This window comes from Carassius gibelio, chromosome A11 (genome assembly GCF_023724105.1).
Source record: "Carassius gibelio isolate Cgi1373 ecotype wild population from Czech Republic chromosome A11, carGib1.2-hapl.c, whole genome shotgun sequence".
NCBI lineage: Eukaryota > Metazoa > Chordata > Actinopteri > Cypriniformes > Cyprinidae > Carassius > Carassius gibelio.
Window position 1 is genome coordinate 3760684 of NC_068381.1, and position 8566 is coordinate 3769249.

An 8566-nucleotide genomic window follows, 5' to 3' on the forward strand; every position below is an offset into this window, starting at 1 on the left:
CTACAAGGAAACTCTTCAATTCAATTTAACCCCCTCACACTGTAGAATATGCAAGACATACCTCTCTGAAGATGGAGTCCTTGCTGGCCCTGTTAGGACGCCTTTCAATTTCCCAAACACCCCTTCTGAGTTTGCACCCAGAGCTGGTGTGTGGTGAAATGAATCAGCGTCCGGACAGCTGGATGTCGGAGCGGCTGTCTGTGCTGATGTTCCTCTGACTGACTGAGTGAGATGCAGAAAAGAGGAAGAGAGAGGGAGGGATGTACAGGAGGAGGGGCGATCGAGGCGCTATTTTTGCCTGATGTTGATGTTTTGAAGAAACATCAAGAGGGGCTCTAAAAACGGGGCAGAAGGATGGTATCAGCTGAAAATAAATAAATGTATAAAAATAAAAATTTTCAAATGACAAAAATACATATATACAAATATAAAATACATGAAATACTAGTGAGAGTTTATATATAAATATATCAGTTTACACATACGAGGAATTTGTTTTGGTGACAGAAGCTCAAACTGATTAGACAGCCACACGACACAGATAATAAAAATAGAATAAGTAAATAGGAAATAAAAAATACAACTATTTCAAACAATGCACAATATACAAATAGACAATAGATTACATTTGTGTACAGATGCGTTATGTACAAATACAGGGAAATGTGAATAAGAAGTATGTTTTATATATATATATATATATATATATATATATATATATATATATATATATATATATATATATATATATATATATATATATATATACATACATACATACATATATATATATACATATATATATATATATATATATATATATATATATATATATATATATATATATATATATATATATATATATAAATAAATGTATGAATAGTGTTGTGTATCACATGTTTATTGCCAAGTTAACTGTTGATGAAAGTGATGGTGCTGATGGTGCAGCTGTTTGACATCAGTTTCCCCAGTCTCACATCGACTGATGAAGGTGGACACAGAGAGATGGGAAAATTTGGACAGGAGGAGGTTTGGGATTATAGTGTTGAAAGTCACGCTGAAGTCCACGAATAGGATCCTTTCATAAGTCCCTGGTCTGTCTAGATGTTGTAGGATATAATGCAGTCCATGCTGTCTGCATCATCCATAGACCTGTTGTTAAAACTCAGTAGGCAAACTGCAGGGGGTCCAGAAAGAATCCAAAGATGTCCTGGGCCAGGACCAGTCTTTCAAATGACTTCATGACCACAGACGATAAAGCCACAGGTCTGTATAGTCATCAAGTCCTGTGATTTTGGGTCTCTTTGAGATGTGGATGATTGTGGAGCGTTTGAAGCACTTCACATACTGTAGCTCCAGTGATGTGTTGAAGATTTGTGTGAAGATGGAGGCCAGCTGGTCAGCACAGATTTCAGACAGACTGGTGTAACGCCGTCTGGGCCTGGTGCTTTTCTTGTCTTCTGTTTCTGGAAGATCTGACACAGATCCCTTTCACAGACCCGAAGTGCAGAAGTGGGGACAAACGGGGGTTCCTGGAGATGTTAATAGATCCAACAAGAGAAGGTCAGAATAGGTGTGGGATGTGAAACTGGCTATATGTTTGTGTGTGAGTGTATGCATTCAGTGGCATTTTTTAAAAATTAATGATCAATATATTGATTAATAAAATTTTTGCATGAAAAACCACAAAAAAATTTTTTATATACATTTATATATTTCTGTGATGCAAAACTGAATTTCCATCAGCAATTACTCCAGTATAAAGTGTCACATGATCTTTAAGAAATTATTGTCATCAATGATCAAAGTCAGCAACAGTTGTGCTGCCATTTCTTTTTTCTTTTTTTGGAAATTGCGATACTTTTTTAAATGATTTAAAGGATTTTTTATGAATAAAATGTTTAAGCATTTCAAAACATTTACCTTTTTTTTACCAACATTTACCAAAACACCTTTTTTTTTGGCTGTTTCTGTATCTGTATTCAGTGGCAAATTGTTATTTTTTTGATAAATGTATTGATAACTACATTTTTTGCAATCAAACCCACAAGAGGACCACAGAAAGAATGATTTTAAAATCATAATAAAACATAAAAAACATTTACATTTTCTGTTACAAAAAAAAAAGATGCTCGTTGCTAAAGTGGCTGGCAACCACCTACATTAGAACAATAGCAACAATGTGCAAAAACCACTGAGAACATTATAGAAACAGGATAGCAAAGCCCTAAGTGTTTCAAGCCAAAGTTTAATACTTGGTTAGTGGTGTGTTGATAGCATTACAGTAAGCAGAATAAAAATATCCTAAAGCTCTTATTTATTAGCTGTCTTTATTTCACCTCCCAACACCTGTTAAACAGAGGTAGTCCAAATCTGGAAGAGGGGCACACAGGTTAATATCCGCTGGCTTCTCATTATTCACAGGCCAGGTGGACGAAGACGGCAGCACAGTCAGGGAGCTGTCAGGAACTGACATCAGCTTGGCAGGGAAGTGAGCTTCACTCCCACCAGGGTCAGACTGAAATGGCACGGTGCCCATACTCATTACCAGCCTGATTAACCACTGTAATTAGCTGATTTTGGAGAAAGCGAGATCCATCGGTGGCAGCGATCAGATGCAGAACTGCCCAGCTGTCCATTTGAGTTAGCCCATCATAACACTAACGCAAGTCGAGGGATAAATGCTAGAGACCAGAATAGAAGGAGAACAACCTTTAGCTCACAATAGGGAACATGGGTGAATGGCTGCTGCTAATTACAGGTGTCCATTAAACATGATGAAGCTCTGCAGGCTGATCTCAACATTGCTGAACACAAAGTGGATCTTCCTTTCAAATGTATACACAGTTTAATAAGCGCTTTATGGTACAATTTTCTTACAAACACACATCTTTTCACTGAAGATGTTAACTTATGGACTGGAGTGGTGTGGATTACTTGTGGATTATTGTTTTTATCAGCTGTTTGGACTCTCAATCTGCCGGCACCCATTCACTGCAGAGCATCCATTGGCGAGTAAGTGATGCAAGGAATGCTCCATTTTTTCAAAAAACCTGGTGAAGAAACAAACTCATCTACATCTTGGATGGCCAGTGGGTGAGTAAATTTTCAGCAAATTTTCATTTTTGGGTGAACTTTAAGGTTTGTGTTTTAAAGAAAACTTTAATCCTATAGTTTGCCCATGCACTAATCATTTACTTTTAGTACAGCAAAATGGTGCAGAAATTACATACAGTATTTCACATTTAAAATCAATGTGAATTACTATGTACAACCGGTTTTACTTTGACAATATTTATTTCTAAATTAAACATAATATTTGATATGAAAAAAATGATGGGGTAGGACTTGATTCAGTTAGAATAAAGCACCAGAAATGTGTCAGTCTGAATGCAAGTTTGCCTCAAATAAATAATAAATAGACAGCAATTAAAAGCATTAGCAAAAGAGAACAATTAATCTCAACATTTGTCATGGTAAAAAACCCAACATCATTTTATATGCATTACTCTCATATTAACAGCAGTTCTCACAAAAGAACAAGTACAACTCAGAGCAATAAATATTAGTTCATAAGCAGAAAGCTTGTTTAAATAATGGGCTTTTTAGCAAATATTAGCTAAGCTGCTGTTTTAAGATACAAGTTCCACCTTAACATCTTAATTAAAAAGCTTTCAAAGCTTGTTTTTCTATGTTCCTAATCATTGAGAGGAGAATTTACCTGAGCGTACTCCATCCCCGGTCTTACAAAGCACAGTAAATAAATCTCTAATGACTGAATTGGTTCTCCGTGCACCGGTACACAATTAGACACGTTTTGTCAAGAAAAGCCGAGTTCTCAGTCTGCTCCATGCAGGTGCCTGAGCATTCAGATGACAAGCCATGAAGCCAGTAATAAGTGCAAGCAGACGTCTGAGACCAAGAGCATTTATCTTTGCTTCATGTCACATTAGAGGCCGCAGGTTCATCAGCTACAACTCAGAGGGAGAAGCATGACTTCACATTAAGGCCTATGTGCAGGAGAGGTTTTATTACTAAGACAGTTCATTGTGCTGCATAAGATTAAAGTGCAAAGGAACAGAATAGCGCTTAGAAATTCTGCTGATGTTAGGTTTAATAAACATGCATCTTGGTTCCAGGAAATTACAGCGGTATATTACAACAGCATATTAAGGTCAATACTTAAGAAAATGCTCTTTAAATGGCAACAATCAAATTGGATTTTGAATTTTTTTAAAGAAATCTCATGATCATGAAGTGGTTTTAATTTAACAAAAAGCAAGACATTACAGGCAAAAAACAAAACAAATTATGCAGTGGTCAGTTGATTTTGGGCTGTTTGGCTTTTAATAATGTGTTGGAAGTGGAAAGTGGAAAGACAACATGCAAAATACACTTTTAAGTGTTTATTATATTGCACTTTATCTATATGCATCTGTAGATTTCAATTACAATACATATATTTAAAGGCTGTTAATAAATAAGGCTAATAATTTGTATTTTATTTTGGCTGTTGATAATATTTACTGATTTATGGAGTGATAAAAAATGTCAACAAAATGAAACAATAATTTTAAATCTTACTTTAACCAATATTAAGATTTCTGCTCTGGAAATGTATGCAAATTAATGCATATTTAATTAGATATTGCCAAATTGACATACTTAAACATAACCTTTCATAAAACGTGTAACAAAAAAACATTATTATCTGATTATTAGAATTACAATTGGTTACTATTACTATTTTATTCTAGCTTAAATGTGCCAGGCAAAAGGAAAAAGATAATGTATGTAGCAAAAATTATGCAGGAAAATTTATGCAATAAATGTAATATTTAGGGTAAGTGATATGAACAAACCCCTATTAAACCAGCACATAACATTGGAAGCCCTTAAAGGAAACATTTTTATTACTTTATATCTTGCCAATTTATATATGCATTTTACACTCTTAAAAATCAAGATTCTTCATTGGCACAGATGGTTCATGACAAACCTTTTAACATTCACACAAACTTGATATTGCTTTATGTTGTTCAGATTTTTGTAATGTTCTTCACACTACGAAAAAAAAAGGTTATTAGGAACCAATGAAAATGGTTTAAAGAACTGTTCTGAAAAGGTTCTTTAGGAATCCAAAAATGCCTTTTCTATGGAATCATTGCAAAGACCCTCTTTTGGAACCTTTATTTTTATTTTTTAGTGTACAGGACATGAATTAATTCAAATATATGTTCAAATGAGCCGATTTGTTTCACATAATCAAAATGCATTTCCATATTTGGTAAATATATGCACAAATTTGTCCAATTAACAGGGTGACTTACTAAGTAAACAAAAAGGATTTGCATGCTGGAGGTGAGCGAAACGACTGCTGAAGACGTCTGTCTTTAGTCCAAGCAGCTCTTGGCAGATTGATGAGCCTCGGTCATGGTGTGGTGACCTGCCCTACAGCACACACTCATTTCATTGCTGATTGACTGCTATGTTCCCTTCAGGAGATTTACTGCTCGAATTTAACTCATCAGACAAGGAACAGAAAGTGCAAAACAAAGAGACGGCAAGAAGCCATCAGTCACTGTACACTCTTTAAACGGAAAAGAACTCTTTGCTGGCCAATTAGCTCATGAATGATCTCAGAAAACCTATAGCATTAAACTAGCTTTGGTCTTAAATCTAATATTGCTTAAGATCTCAAAGCTTAGCGATCGAAATACACTGAAGAACAATATTCCAAGTCAACATAAAATCAAGTGACCCCTATTTACATTCTTAAAGGAATAGTTCACCCAAAAAATTACAATTTGCTGAAAATGTACTCACTCTCAGGCCATCCAAGATGCACATGAGTTTGTTTCTTCATCAGATTTGGAGAAATTTAGCATTGCATCCCTTGCTCATCAGTGGATCATCTGCAGTGAATGGGTGCCGTCAGAATGGGAGTCCAAACAGCTGATAAAAACATCACAATAATCCACAAGTAATCCAAATGACTTGTGAAATGTTTAGATGTTTTTATCTTCTTGTTTCTGGATGGCACATATGACATAACTTGCTTTTCTCCAAATCTGTTAAATGAAAAAACTAACTCAACTTCATCTTGGATGTATTGAGGGTGAGTAGAATTCTCAGCAAATTTTCATTTATGAGTGAAAGTTTTACAATTTCTTTAATTCATATTCTTGGTCAGATTGTGAAAATCGTATTGGTAAAAAAAATAAAAAAATTTAAATGAAATAATTATCAAAATAATGTTCATAACAAATACATCAGAATAACTTTATTTGTCCAACATCATCAAACTCCTTCATTTCTCACCCTCTCCAAACACCTGTTAAACAAATATCAAATAAATAAACAAACAAACCAACTTTTAGTTCTATAAAATATAGCAATGCACCACATTTCAAAAGTACAATATTTCAGATTTTGCCATTTAGCAGAGTCTTTCTTATCCAAAGTGGTTTGGTGCCAACACTCGGGTTATTAACCACTAAGCTGCACTTCCCAAAAGAGTCTTCTAGCACCTTTAATCACATGCACAGCAAAATAATGATGCTGTATGTCTGCTAACCTGTTATTACTGCCCATGTTACCAAGGCAATGTGAGGATGTGCATGGATTCCCTTGTGCAGAGGTTGACCTCTCTCCAGAAAATGCATGCTGTGGCTTTTTCTTTAGCATCATTATATTCACTTTACTGTTGTTTTATACAGCAGTGAAATGATTTTGATAATTCAGAAAGTGAACAGTCAGACCTTGTTGCACCGAGCTCGTCATCCGGTGTGTTCTTGTTATATTCAACAGCACTTGGCTTAAGACTTTTCATCTAGCTGGCTTATCTGTCTTATCTTAATAAGATCCACCCTCTATCAGGCACACAGCAGAAACAATCGACCCAAAAGTGTTCTTTTATCAGCCTGTTCAATATCAGGAGACCTGTTCTACAGAAACCTCCTCGGCTGATCTTATCGCTTTGCCTCGACTGTTTTTTAGGATTTTTTACTGTGACAAGTTCACATTTTTGTGCTAAATATACTTAAGTTCTGTTAAAATATTATGCCTTTAAATTCATATTTAATATTTGAGAATGCATTCAAAAGAAAATATATTTCTCCATAGATTAACCATCAATATATCAAATAGTTGAATGTATATTGAAAATATACAGAATAATATATTGTGTTAATAGATCATAATATATTAAGAGAATGTCTGCTTTTCATATTGAAAAATATGTGAAAATATATTTACTTATATATTGTTATGTATTATATTCCATAATACAGTTGATAATGTGTGTATACAAACATATTTGGTGCATTATATGTGCACAATATAGAAAAAAATATATTGCATATACATTATGGAATATTCCATATATATTGTGGAAGTGTGTGTGTGACTAGCAAGACATTTGTTTTTGTTTTCTATTTGTATACCTTGTTAAAGTGACATATAAGTTTATGAATATGTAGTGTTATATACAGTGTATAGTGTTCAGCATTATGCATTAACAAATGAAAAGAGAAAATAATTAATTCTGTTTGAATAAAGCTATTACATGCAAAAACATGCAGTGCAGTGCTTTCAGCCTGTCGTTTATATATAATTTACAGAAATACAGTTTTATGAGCTCTACTTAGGCTAATTTTGATAATGGGAAACAGTTCAGAATATGAATCTGGATTTTATTACATATTTCTTAGAATGGTTCTCTTACTCATCACACATCAACATTTTTACCAATTAGCATAAAACCCCAATTTAAATTAGCCAAATACTGCCCTCTGTTGGAATATATAATACATAAATCCACATGCAACTGTAGTTCACAGCAAGTCTATCTACTTTAACTAACCTATGTATAATTCTCTAACATTTTAAAGAAACATTCTTAACCATTCCACTATTTACATCTTGCCCACATGTTTGTTTTTCTTCCTTCAGCCGTGAAAAACGATCCCTCATTAATGAGCTATAAAGTATTCAAGCAGCACGCAATAATTGTCTTCAGCACAAACTGTGAGGCGAGAAATTAAGGGGATGGTCAGGGGTGACCCGACTCCATGACCAGCACTGTTTAATGTTAATGGGATGCAACACAACAGTGCAGTGGTCAGTCTAATGACAATGCATTTTCCGTGGACATCTTCGAACACATTAAATACGTGCTCTGAATAAGGAGAGACACTCGTGTGCACTGCGCCGCAGGACAGGGTCCACATCATTACTGTCCTCATGAGCGCGCGCACGCTGTGCTTTGATTACTGCCATTACATCCGGACAAGCACAGAGTCAAGATGAACACTTAGAATCAAAACTCAGGATGAACGGACACATGTACAAATACATGTCAATTCATTTGAGAGATGTAAAGCGTACAGGGGTGCAATGTTGTAAAAAAAAAAAAAAAGAATAATAATAAAAAAAGATCAATATAAAACGCATAAATAAATAATCTTTATGAAATCATATACTGAAATAGTATTTCTTTTTAAAAATATAATAATTTATTTTAAAAAAGCTATATAATCAAAACATATTTATATTATATTGCATA